The sequence below is a fragment of the Peromyscus maniculatus genome, chromosome 9 (genome assembly GCF_049852395.1).
Source record: "Peromyscus maniculatus bairdii isolate BWxNUB_F1_BW_parent chromosome 9, HU_Pman_BW_mat_3.1, whole genome shotgun sequence".
Classification (NCBI taxonomy): domain Eukaryota; kingdom Metazoa; phylum Chordata; class Mammalia; order Rodentia; family Cricetidae; genus Peromyscus; species Peromyscus maniculatus.
Genome location: NC_134860.1, coordinates 96,189,671 through 96,204,038, shown reverse-complemented (window position 1 = coordinate 96,204,038; position 14,368 = coordinate 96,189,671). Strand labels below are relative to the sequence as shown.

General features: G+C 39.3%; 1 long non-coding RNA gene across 1 annotated transcript; it reads left to right on the top strand.

Moving 5' to 3' along the window:
* The first annotated feature begins 1,142 nt into the window (after nt 1–1,142).
* On the top strand, nt 1,143–12,691 carry LOC143267200 (uncharacterized). The gene is made up of 2 exons (XR_013042117.1): nt 1,143–1,397; nt 12,186–12,691. It is a non-coding gene; the product is annotated as an uncharacterized LOC143267200 (long non-coding RNA).
* Nucleotides 12,692–14,368: the final 1,677 nt, after the last annotated feature.

Below are 14,368 nucleotides of genomic sequence, written 5' to 3'. Positions count from 1 at the left end.
GATGCAGACTTGCCCAATCATAATTTTTAAAAATGAAATATAGTGGTTTAATTATAGAAAAAAACCTTTAATTCCTCAGCATATAAGTACAAATTTGTGTATCTTTAAATTGTATTTTATTAGATATTTAAGATATTGTTTGAGTAGCTGACTCAAGTTTTATAAAACTTACTCTGCAAGTAAAGGTGCTAAGTGGCAGTCCTGATAATCTGAATTTGATTCCCCAAATCTGCATGGTGATGGAGCGAGCTGACTGCTGCAAACTGGCCTTTGAACTCCAGATGCATACCATGACATGAAACTGCACACGCAACTAAATAAGTGCAAACACTTCATTCATTTAAAAAATTAAGTACATTTTAGCTTGAGACAAGGGCAGAATTTCTAACAATTTCTGAAATGACCTTAAACATACTTCTGCCATTTTGTACTATGTGTTTATTTGAAGCAGCATTTTCAGCTAAATGAAATAAAATAAAAATAATGATCAACTCAGAAAAAGTCTTAAAAAGGCTCTATATTCTACAGTATTAAATATTCAGCCCAGATCTATTTTTATGTAAAAATAAAAGTCATATCCAACTTATTTTCATATTTGCTTTCATCGTTAAAAATATTTTAAAATTTATTGATTTGTGGGGGGGGGGAGGGGAGTGTGTGTGCCCTTGTGTACGTGTGGAAGTCAGAGGAAAACTTGTGGGTGGTAGTTTTCTCTTTCCACCTTATGGATTCTGGGGATCGAACAAAAATCCCCTTTCTTTCATTTCAACAAGTGGTTAAATTATAAGCACATCAGCTAATTGTTTTAAAACACACTTTAATGATTAGTCATCAGGGAATGCTTGATTTGTATACCTATTTTATACTCCTGTATATCGGGAATTGCTTAAATGTTCCCCAAGCATGAAGAAGATGAGGTACAGAAAAGCTTTAGAAGGCTACGTCTAGACTGGAGTGTAAGTGGAAAGTAGTTTGAGATTAGCACGTGTTCCCTCATGAAGCTCCCAAAGAAGGTGATGTTTGTGCCTGATTTCACAAAGATGAGTGACATAGTGAGGGTGTCATAATAGTACAATGGGTCAAGCAGTCACACTTCACAGTCCTTTGGAACCTTGTAAAATCTCAAATCTGCACGACCATTTAAGAAATGGCTATAGTGGTTCATGTGCTACATCATAAAGGAATAATTACACAGGCAAAGTGGGGGAAGACAAAGTCCAAAGAGCATTTTGAAGGAAGGAGTGAGGGCGTTTTTCACTCGCTGAAGACGATGAAAAGGAGGGCTATGTGAGAGGTGATTCAAAGATTTCAGTTGTGTCTCTCTTGAGAAGGAATTATATAGAGAGAACTAGTCTTGAGGGAGAAGAGAAAGTCATTTTATGTAAGTCCAGCTGGAGGTACGTGGAAGTGAATTGTCATCCTTGCAGAATATCAACTCCTTCAATATTACTTACAGGGCACCAATCATATACCAATAACATAGCAGAACACGGGGTGAAATTGTAATAAAGCCTTACCAACATGACTGCCTGAATATAAGCTGAACAACAGACATACTAATGCTAACAGAGCAAAGTCCACAAAGCCTCAACCCTACACAAAGACTAAACACAGCCCTACGTAAAGACTAAAGACCTACAGGCAACTAAAGAATGATGAAAGCGGGAAAAACAGTGTTCTCTAGGGAAGAGTCCACTAACTGCTTACCAAACACCAAATGGTCAGTCCTAAACATGTACATTCAAGTAACATTGTAGAGACTGAGCAGGTTGTATTTATGTATTTAGGAATATAAAGGTATATGTACAGTACCACAAATGTGTTTAACAACAATTAATGAAAAAAGGTCATAAGTTTGAAAAAGAGAAAAGGTGGGTTTATGAGAGGAGTGGGGAGGTGAAAATGATGTAATTACATTTTAATCGCAAAAAAATGATAGAAACAATTTTAAAAATAGATGTTTTCTAACCCCTGGGAAGGAAATTATCCAGAGCTGTGGGGTAAAGAGAAATTAATCAGATCAAGGAGAGAGCAAGTGTGTTTCTGAGAAGATGGATGTCACCTACCAAACCTGGAGGAAAGAAAATGCCTGGCAGGATCGTGAGACAGCTTGGTGTGATCGGACTATGTAGGGGGGCATGGTCACCACTATCAAACAAATATGACTGTAGTTTTGGAGGTTGACATAGGGTGGCTAAGACCCAAGCTGTAGGGTGGCAAGACATTGATGTCTTCAAAATAATCTTTACCCATGTCCTCGGCCCAATCTGAGGACATTGAGAGGAGGGTAGCTTTGATACCTGTGTGTCCTGGGTTAGAACCCCCTAGAATTCTTGGTATTAAATTATGCTCCCAGGTTGGACCTGCCTCAGCTCGGTGTGCTGAGCTCTGCTGACTGCCCAAGGAAGACCTTGATTTGGAGGATGTGGGGATGGAGAGTGGCTTGGAAGGGAGGGCTAAGGGTGGAAGGAGGGAGGAGGTTGGATCTGTGGGTGGTATGTAGGGTGAGTAGAAAATCCCTTAATAAAAAAAATGGAGAAAAAATTATGCTCCCAGGAAAAGGATCACATAAATGAATAATTTCCAGAGTGATAAGGAAAGAGGATCTGTTAGACTACACAAGTTTAATATCGAAAATTTAAAGGGAAAAATGAGTCATAGTGAACTGGATGGATTGTGTAGCTCATTTTTGTTCAGGAGTTTAGGGAATAGAATAATGAGCATTACCCTAATGTAGTTGAGGATGATTAGACCATGAGAACCTTAGATGGCCAACACAAGATACTATATTTCCTTATTCGAATTATGGTGTGTGTGTTTTCAGAAGACTCACAGGTACAGAGGGATAGTTGTGGCCACTACTTCACAGAATTGTTGTAAGGACTTAAATCCACACCTCAATTTAACCTGTTAAACACTCAATACTGAGGACCTGATTTGGAATTGTGGCTTATACTGGAAACACCAATATACTCTCCCAGGAAGCAAAATCCTAACAAAAGTTCCTGAGGAGAAGAGAATCAATACAAGAGCACGTTCGGTTACATTTTCTTAGCTGAAGTACTGGCATGAACAATGATCCCAGAAGGAACCTTGTGATTAAGTCCCTGTGGTGAAATGTTTCTATGTCCTGGGTGGCTTCTAGGTGAGTGATAACAATGAGGCTTCACTATTGTCGTCTTTTTTTCTTTTCATGACATCTGAAGCTAACCCATTTAAATTCACTTTCACATTATATGAAATATATATAATTTCATGATATATACACAGTATTTCTTCAGATATGTTAGCATACAGAATTCGATATTGTCCAGAATTATATACCTGGGAATGACTGCTTAACTCTGGAAGTTAATCTCATGTTCTGAGGCAGACCTTCCATTGAGCATTTGATCATACCCTGTGATGGTCACCATCCCCAAACACAGAGGGTAGGAAGGACAGGGGCTGGTACAGGGGCAAGCTGAGGGCAATAAGGGCAGACCTTCTCTGGAGGCTTCAAGTGATTAAGTCATTGACTTAAATCTGTGTGCTGGAGGGAGCATCTTTCCACACAGCAGATCTGCTGGAACTTCTGGGTTGACATTTAGGTGATGACATTTTTCTGTATTCCTGGGCCAGAGCTCACCTGGTCTGGTTACCACTATGTATGCAATACTTGCTTGATGATTCTTAAAAATTTTCTTGATGTGACTGTCAACAATCCTGAAAACAAGAAGTTAGAATGGTAACAGATGGTCCTGTTGGAGTTTAGAGAAAAAGTCTACTTTTAAAAATCTGTCATCTATAATGTTATCGATGATCTATACTGGTGCTTATGACCAGTTAGGGGGCAAGAAATCACCAGTGACAGTCTGTGTGCATTAAAATTTAGCCTAATCCTGTTCCTTGGTGCTTGCCTGGGGCACGGAGTACTTGCTGTAGAGTATATGTTGCTGAGCTGCAATGAAAGTACTGTGGCCAAGATGGGGAAGTCATGTTTGAATTACATTACAGCTGCCCTGGTTGCTGGCTGAGTGTTCAACCTCAAGATCCTAGAAACCCCAGGCAGGAATCCTGTGCCTGTTTCTTTCTCTTCTCTGAACACAGGCGGGTGCTATCAAAACAGTAGATAGAATTGAAATCAGAGATCCAGGCACATATGAACAACATGGTAAACAGAAGAATGAAACACATTTGAACAGGATGATATACAGGTCCAAACAAAAAGGTTGAGACACAAGTTTCTTACTTGTGCTGGTGCTGCCAGTAGATACTGATGAGATGCATTGGGAACTGGGTGTGTGAGCTCTGCCTTCCTAAAGCGGACCTCTGCCTATGTTTTACTGTCTTAGTCACTCTGTGAGCCACTACACCAAATCGGGTTCTCAGTAGTGAGTGCTTGACAGGTTAAGTTGAGATGTGGATTTGTTAAGTCTTGCGACAATCCTGTGAAGCAGTGGCCACAACTCTCCCTCTGTTCCAGTGAGTCTTCTAAAAACGCAAACATCATACTTTACATATCATTGTGAAGAGACACCATGACCAAGGCAACTCTTACAAAACAGAAAGTATTTACTAATTTGGGGCTGGCTTACAGTTTCAAAGGTTTAGTCCATTATCATCTGCAATGAGGCCACTCCTCCTAATCCTTATATTTTAAAATAGTCTCTGGTGACTAAACATTCAAATATATGAGCCTGTGGAGGCCGTTCATATTCAAACTACCATATTTAATGACAATTTTCCTTGCATAAAAGACATCCAATAAACAACAACAAAAAAAAAACTTTGCAAGGAAAAAGAGACATCCAAATTATAGTTCTCAACTGAACACAACGTACCTGCGACGCTGAAAGTTTGAGACTTCGTACAAATAACTAATTTCCTAGATTCTTCTATCCTTCATGAAGATTTGGGTCCATACAAATATCTAGATAAAGATGAATAATTCTGACAAAAGACATGCAAACACACACACACACACACACACACACACACACACACACACACACACACACACACAAACACACACACACACACACACACACACACACACACACACACACACACACACACACACACACCTTTCGAGCAGGCCAGGAGAGGGCTCATTGTGTTGCCATTTGGATTTCTTGTCTCATTGTTGCACGTTCTCCCTCTAGACTTATAAAATCAAAATGAAATGCTACAGTTCTTACCCATCCTGTGCAGCAGGGTCTTGAGTTTGGTACACACTCCTTTATCAGAGAATCCTAACTCAGACAGGGCCACTTACTTAACTCTCACTTTGGAGAGCTTCCTCCTCATGGCAGTCTATAGTTTTGGTTTTGAGTTTCCTTAAATAACAGTACAAGCTTAACATGCCCAAGAGTTTCTTTTGTGCTATTCACAAATTCTAGAATGTTGCTCATCATTTAATACATTTTCAGTTCTTATCATCTGTTGCCCCGTGGTAATATGTATTCCTTATGCCCCTTGCTCTTATACATTTTCCACTTCATAAAAGTACTGTAAAAGTTATAAATTCTGTCTTCAGTCCTCCTAATAAAGCCAAACTCACCTTCTGTTTGAGTAGCTTGATGATGGGTTAATACTATCCCTTCTGAAATATCAATGGTTCCTTACCTGTTAGTCTGAGGCTTAGTGGCTGCAGCAAGTTACCATTTTTTTTTTGTATAAGGGTCTCTTTGTTGGTCTTTTCCTTCCCTGAACAGAATATATGAGGCACTGTACATTAGAGATATGAACATAGGTGAACTCCTCTGTTTTACTTTATGGAAGAAAACATGATTACGCTGATTTCTCCCTTCGGATTCTCTCCTAGAATAGTGGAAGCTAAAGTACTCATTTTGGTATCATTTACCAGAGTTAATTATAACACACTAACTAATATAAAATACCTTATTTTCCAGCTTCATTAAACTCTATCATAATTACCCTTTATTATTTCAATCTTCAAAGTCCTTTGCTTTTGAGGGTGGGAGTGAGTGGGAGTATGGTGCAGAAATATTTTGAGTATTGGAAGATGAAATGACCTTTTGCATTACTCACTGTTGAACCATGTTTCACTTTTTGCAGCAAACATGTACGAGTTGCCATGGAAATGTACAACGTTTACGTGTCAAGTGTGAATGTACATTCAGTGGTCTCCACTCTTCTTATGAGAAAGGAGAGATGCTTGAATTAAATTACACAAAATACTGACTGTTCTTCAACATTATTTTAAATGATGCCCAACTTTAGGTGCATGATAAGGAATTGGGTATTTCCTTCTGGACAGTGGGCTTTGTGATTCAGGGATATGAGCGGTTCTACTTGCAGATGTTGGGGCGGGGAATGTGTATTAAGGAAAGACTGGAAGCATGGTTACACTTAGGCTGGGCAGTCTTATTTAGGACGTTATCCTTAGTATTCTTCATTTGCTATCTTGTGATATAAATCTCATTACACGGTACAGATTAAGTACTTAAAAGTCTTGAATTTGTGCTTTAACATGATGGGCGATGAGTCAGAGTTTTCAGCCTTGATAAATTGAATGTATTCATATGCGTACAGGGCTAAAAATCCCACCTAGATGTCTGGATAGCAGACAGGTGTTAGAGAAACTCATGGATGGAAGCAATTAAGACATGCTTGTAACAATCAGTGGGAAAAGAGGCCCTGCATTTGAAAGAGAGCAAGGAGGGATCCATGGGAGAGTTTGGAGGGAGGAGAGGGAAGAGTGAAATGATATAAATATATTACGGTCTTGAAAACAAAAGAAACAACTTAAAAAAAAAAACACTGTATCTAGAGTTAGACTGTTTAACTCGGAGATCGTAGGCTGTGGAGTGGGGAGTTCTATAGGACTGTCTTCGACCAGGTATTTTGAATCTCGACATCCTCTCATCTTCTTTTATAAGAGTGCTAATTCTGTGTTCCAGAAAGAGTTGGAAATGTGAGATTGAATTCATTATTTAGCAAATGACTTGAAGATTCAAAAACAATCACTGAACAAGTGCCCAGAATCTATAAAGGGTTCAGCTTTCAATCACTATTCTCACGTCTGCAAATACCAGACCTAAAGGCTACAGAGAGCCTCATTTCCCCAACTGTTCTTATCATGGACAAAATTTTGAAGAAAAAAATACCAGTGCTCAATTTATGTCTTTCACACCTAATGAGGTGAGAAATTCTAGTCAGGCCCAAGAAACATTTTTAGTGTACTGGAATTTGATCTCTGTGAAATTTAGCAGTTTCATTGTGACAGCTTTAGCTTAAATTTGCATAGTTTTCTTTTGCATTGTTTTAAAGTTGTGCTTTTCTTTGCTAGTAACACAGATGGCATTGAATACAAACCAATGATATCTGTCTCCTCTTGTTCAAAGTGTGCAAAAAGAGTTAAACGGTAACTTCCATACAAACTTTCAAGTTCGGGGACGTTTTCTTTTTTTTTTTTTTCTTTTATTGAAAATTGACTTCTTTCATGTATTCTGATTCCAGTTTCTTTTCCTCCTACTCCTCCTTGTATCCCCGGCCCCTCGCATCTGCATCCACATTCTTTCTGTTGCTTCTTAGAAAACAAACAGACATAAAATAAAATAAAAGAATAAATGAAAATCAGACAAATCAGCATAGGGCAAAACAACTAAACAAGAGAAAAAAAAGCCAAAGAAAAAGCACGAGAAACACATTTATATGCAGAGACACACATGTGCACACACACAAGGTTCCCATCATGTTTTTCTGTAGGTTAGGTGGAACTTGGGGAACCCTGCTGAAGAGAGAGCAGAAGGACAGTAGGCGCTAGAGGAGTCAAGTACATCACAAGAAAACCCACAGAAACAGTCAACTTTGGTTCATAAGAGCTCACAGAATCCGAACCAACAACCAGGGAGCCTGAATGGGACTGACCTAGCCCTCTACATATATGTGACAGTTGTGTAGCTTGGTCTACATATGGGACTTCTTACAATGGGAGCAGGGCCTATCCCCAACTCTTTGGCTGGCTTTTGGGAACCCATTCCTCATACTAGGTTGCCTTGTCCAGCCTTAATACAAGGGGAGGTGCTTGGTCCTATAGCAACTTATTATGCCATGCTTTGTTGATACCCATGGAATGCCTGCCCCTTTCTGAACAGAAATAGAGAAGTGGATGAGGGTGGGAGTGGTGGTGGGGGGAGGGGATGGGAGGAGAGAAGAGAGAGGGGAAACTACAGTCCGGATGTAAAATAAATAGATAGATTTAGTTAAAAAAAAAAAAAAGAATCCCATAAAAAAAACCCTACAACTGGAAACCATAATATGGGTAAAAGGATCTGCAAGGTAAAAACAACAACAACAAAAACCCAAAACACAAACCAATCCAAAACAAAACAAAACAAAGAATACTGACTTAATATTGGGAGACAATAAACCTCCAGAGATGTCCTTGGGTTTGTTTTGTGTTGGCCATTAACATTGGAAATGAGGCCTACCCTTAAGAGTGTTTTATTTCCCCTGTGACACTCACTCCCTTAAGGAAATCTAATTGTTCATCTGCAAGATGCTGTTAATTGGGGATAGCTTCTGCGTTAGAGATGGGTGCACTTCTCCTCTCAGCTTGAGGACCCCATCTGGTGCAGATCCGTGCAGGCCTGTGAATGATGCCTCAGTCTCTGTGAGTTCACATGAGTGACAGCTGTGTTGTGTCTACAAAGACCTGATTACTTGGTGTTTTCCATCTCCTCTGCTTCTTATACTCTTTTCTCCTCCTCTTCTGATGAGTTCCTTGGTCCCCGAGGAAAGGGATTGATGGAGACATTCCTTTGGGGGCTAAATGTTCCAAGGTCTCTCATTCTTTGTATAATGTCTGGCAGTGAGTATCTGTATTGTTCCCATTTGCTGCAGGAGGAAGCTTCTCTGATGATGGCTGAGCAAGGGATGGATCTATGGGTATAGCAGAATGTCATGGAGAATAATTTTATTGCTACATTCCTTTATCAGAACAGTAGCATTTGGTTTCCCCCTAAGTCCCTGGACTATCTAGCCTTAGGTTATTGGCCATGCAAGTAGCTTTGGGGATGGGTTCAATCTCAAAGAATGAACCTTAACTGAAATAAGGTATTTGTGGTTACCCACATAAGGTTTGTGCCACTACTGCCCCAGTGTGTCTTGCAGGTAGGTCACTCTTATAGATCAAAGAGTTTGTAGCTGGGTTGGTATTTATGCTTCTCTTTTGGTAGTATGCAGAGTACCTCCTAGTACCATGGATAGTAGTCTGCAGAGGTGAAGGCTCTGTGTAGGTGCCTGCTTGACTTCTCCATGTTCAATGAATTGTGTAGGTATTGTCTTTAGTAATAGAACCTTACCAACAGTTTGTGGAGAGGTATTAACAGCTTTGGCAACAGACTGAGATGTTTGGGGGATGGGTTCCCATGGAAAGAACTTTGGCCAAGAACTCAATTAGATGTAACCCATTCCTGGTACTGGAAGCTTCATTTGGTGGCAGGAGATGTGATGCTAGAATATGGATTTAAATTATGATGAGAATCTTAATCTTAAAAATGAAGGCAAGGTATAATATATATTTTACTTAAAACATATTTCCTAGTTTTGATTGGTTATGATAATGAATCTTCTATGTAAAATTTTTTTGACTGTGGGTCTTTAAAAGCTTGAAAGAAATATTTACCCGGAGAGTCTGTGCTAATAAGTTCTGATATTTTTGCATACATATTAGTTAATTCTTCCAAGGGGTGTTAATTCCTTGAGGCCACTAGATAAGCACAGCTGTACCATTATTACCTTTATGCAATTAAATAATAATCTCCACAGGTTTGTAATTTACTCTGAAGAAGCAGCTTCATTCACTAAGAAAATAGACTAAATACACCATCTGATTGATTATCTTGTCATCTTGTCAAGTTTAGAGAACCCAGCAGTGGATGGGAAGTGAACATCATTCTAAATTGAGAAAAGAATATTGGGCTACACAATAACTTATTTCTCCAAATCTGTTCTTTCTCATTCCTAAATCTTAGTTTATTGCAATCACTTCATAACCAGCACCTTTGATTACAGGGCTTATTTTCAAAATCTATTGTGTTTGTGGATATGAGATGGTTTTCTAAAGTATCATGTTAGTGATTTCTTTTTTTTTGGTTTTTCGAGACAGGGTTTCTCTGTGTAGCTTTGCGCCTTTCCTGGAGCTCACTTGGTAGCCCAGGCTGGCCTCGAACTCACAGAGATCCGCCTGGCTCTGCCTCCCGAGTGCTGGGATTAAAGGCGTGCGCCACCACCGCCCGGCATGTTAGTGATTTCTTAGCCCAAAAATAATTACTAGCTTTTTGTTGTCTAACACCAACCATAACATGTATTGTTTGTTTCTATCTTTCTATCCTCTCAAAATAAAATTGGTCCACTATGCACCACAGAAAATGTTGCAGGTATTTACAGACTCCGTGTAAATACAAAATTCAACACTCACTCCAACAAGTTATTATGAGCCTGCAATTAAGTCTTGGCTTTTGAATGGGTTTAACACTGATAGTTTCACAGTTGGGACTTGAGGGAGAATAAAGTTAGCTAAACCATACAAACATGCAGAGTGACATTAGCATTCTTCAAATGGACATTAGATATCAGATATCAGTATTACCTCTGATGTATTTTGTGACTTTGTTTCTGCTGTCATTATGACTTGCCATATCTTCCAGGTTTTGCATATCAAATTATCACCCTTCTCTATGGCCTGGGCAAGATGATTATTTTTCATGAAAATTGAATTTGTTATTATTATTATTGTTGTTGCTGCTACTGTTGTTATTGTTGTTGTTAGACTTTTTGAGAAGAGCAGCAGGTAGCATAGGCTGGTTTCAAATTTACTGTGCAGCTAAGGGTGGCCTTTAACTGTTGAGCCTTCTGCTTCTACCTCCCAAGTTCTGGAATTTTAAAAACTGTATGATAATTGCAACAAATGTTTATGTTGAACTGAAATTACTAAAACGTGGTCTATTCCAGTTTTCACAAACTTCTCTTAGCTATTTTTGTACCTAATTGCATACATAGGTATGCTGTCCACTGGTAACTGAACTCTTATGGGCAAAAATGACATTCTGGCATATTGTACTTCTCTCTGTGTCAAAATAGCAATCAAGTAGAATAAATATTGAAAAAATGACTCTTTAGTCACTAAATATTTTAATACCATGTCTCTCAGGTGTGCATCTCATATTTATTTTGTGGCCAGACTCCTTCATTGTTAGCTTGAAATTTGACATTTGCTTCAAGTTTTGTCACAGATTGTCCTCTTTAGCATAGATTTTTTCCCTAACCTTAACATACTAGAACCACAATCATTGCTCTTAAGGGAACATTATGTGGATGATATGCCAAAGCATATTTTGTGTATTATTTAATTAAATATTAGTTTTAGATGCTTACATTTAGAAAATAGTTATTTGTTTTGTTTTTGTTTTCTCGAGACAGAGTTTCTCTGTGTAATTTTGGTGCCTGCCCTGGATCTCACTCTGTAGACCAGGCTGGCCTCGAACTCACAGAGATCCACCTGGCTCTGACTCCTGAGTGCTGGGATTAAAGGCGTGTGCCACCACTGTCAGGCAAAATAGTTTTTATTTTAAAAGATGCTTACCGTCAACATTCCAGTATATAGAGAGCAGCTCTCATAAGCCTTGACCCCCCGCCCCCATTGAGGAGCTATTAAGATAGTTAATGGCTGCTAGGGGATAGAGAGAGAGAGTTAGTTTTCTTTAAGGCTGTGGCCCCCAGTAAGTCAATCATGCTTCAGTAGATAGTCCTACTCATTTGCATCTGGAGCAGCACAAATAGGACGTAGTGAGATAAAAACAATCAACAAAATAGAGGACACGAAGTTGGAAAGTGACTTGGGAGATGGTGGGTGGATCTGGGAGCAGTTATGAGGTGGAATAGGGATGATAAGATAAAAACACATTGCATTTATGAAATTCTCAGAAAGCTAATAAAATATATTTTAAAGGGACAATGCTGAAAATTTATTTACTTTTTCTCATAGGCATATATATGGTTACTTAAAAATTACATCAAGATGTTTTTGGTATTTTTAAAGGAGGCTATCCCTTTGTCATTCCTATTTCATTAATTTTTGTTCTGGTACCATACAATACTTAAATTTAAGTTTCAGTCAAGGGGGAATATAGAGAACTATATTTACAAAATCCAGATATTCTTCATCTGAATTTCAGCCATGAAGCAACTTGTCATGCCACCAAAGCAAGATATGTCACTATGGAATTTGATTTATTGCATGCTTCAGTTCTTAATGGAACAGAATAAGGCAATCTACCATGATTGTTGCTTCGAGCAGAAGGTTAAGGAAGAAGTAGCGCAAACAGCCTCCAAACTGGATGATGGAAGCTATCCGCCGCTCCCCGGGCTCCCTGCTGACATCCACCTTGGATCCTCGGGTCACTCTCAGCCAGATCATCTCAATCATTGGCCTCCTTGTGTGACATCTGAACAAGCTGAAAAATTATTTTTGAAAAACTGGAAAAATAAGCAGTTACCCTGCATCCTCTGTGGGAAATTTGGAAGTCTGCTTTGTAGATATGAGAAATTCATGAGGCTGAAGTGATTTATGTCCTCTTCCAAGAATACAGGGATTGGGGTAACGGAGAACCTTCTTATTGCTCATATAACTCACTGCAAGGTCAGTGGCCAATAAAGACATCACTATCGGTGATTAATTGTGGATGGCTCCACCCCCAACTTTCCTTTGATCCCAGAGACCCAGTTAAACGCGATGATGGGGCCTTTAGTGTTCCAGCTTCGTCCTTCTCAGGCACCTAGCACGACACGGGAGGAGAGAATTAAAAGCAAGGAAACGAGAGGCTGATGAATGTCACCTGGGAGGTAGCATGCCTCTGTTACTGAAGGTGCTTCAGCAGGATGAGAAATAAAGTCGAGTCCTTTCCCCAGCGTCAGAGCTAGCCTAATGTTTTCGTCATAACTCACACGTTTCTGCAATGGCTGGTGTTTCAAAAATACTTCATGGTTTGCTCTTTCCATAACTGAGAAATAAATTTGGGAGTTTGAGGGTGCAGGAGTGGTTAGGACTTATTCTTGGAGGACATTTAACCGAATTCAGAGAGGCTGCTCTTAGGCAGATTGTTAGGTCACAAGTAAAGATGGTTATGTCTATTCGATTTTGTTTTACTTCTTATTTCTATTCATAATCTTCAAAGCATGTTAAAAACCCCTTTAAAGAAATTATATGCATATATATATATATATGTATGTATATACATACATACATACATACACAAAATACATAGGATTCTATTGATTTCTTTCTGTCTCCCTCCCTGGATCTCTATGTGTTTATAAAGCAGAATTTCTCACAAAATCTCATTTACTGTCTACACAAGCCTTATTTGCAGTAGGCAAGCAAGATCCACAAATGTGGACAAACATTTGTAGAACACTTGCAGTTTCCAAAATGTGTTCATATATTTAGTCCTGCTAATTCACTTAATAATACTTTAAGAGATGAGTAGCTTATTACCATTTTAATTCCATTTTCAGATGAAGAAACGGGTGGGACAAATAACCAAATGAATGGAAACACATGAACTATGAACCAAAGGCTGAGGGGCCCCCAACTGGATCAGGCCCTCTGAATGGGTGAGACAGTTGATTGGCTTGATCTGTTTAGGAGGCATCTAGGCAGTGGGACCGGGTCCTGGGCTCATTTGCATGAGTTGGCTGTTTGAAACCTGGGACGCTTGGCTCAATCTGGAAGGAGGGGACTGGACCTGCCTGGACTGAGTCTAGCAGGTCGATCTCAGTCCTTGGAGGAGGCTTTGCCCTGGAGGAGGTGGGAATGGGGGGTGGGCTACGGTGAAAGGGAGGGGGGCAGAAAGGGAGAGAACAAGGGAATCTGTGGCTGTTATGTAGAACTGAATAATATTGTAAAATAAAATAAAAAATAAAATTAAAAAAAAAATCCAAAGGTTATCCTTACCCTAAGAGGTGAAGCCAAATGCATTAGAAAGATAAATCTAAAACATCTATCCTTCTATTTGAATTTGGTCCTTAAATTTGTTAAATGCTTAGCAAATGTTTACAGTGAATGACTGTTTGAAACTCTGAATGTGCAGAAGGGTAGGAAATATACTGGAAGCACAGATCACTGGCACTTTCTGAGAGAAAAGTTAGGTATAGAGGAAAGTGAAAATGCCGCGAAATAGCACAGTTTTGTTCTTTTTTTTTTTTTTTTTTTTTTTTTTTGGTTTTTCGAGACAGGGTTTCTCTGTGTAGCTTTGCGCCTTTCCTGGAGCTCACTTGGTAGCCCAGGCTGGCCTCGAACTCACAGAGATCCGCCTGGCTCTGCCTCCCGAGTGCTGGGATTAAAGGCATGCGCCACCAA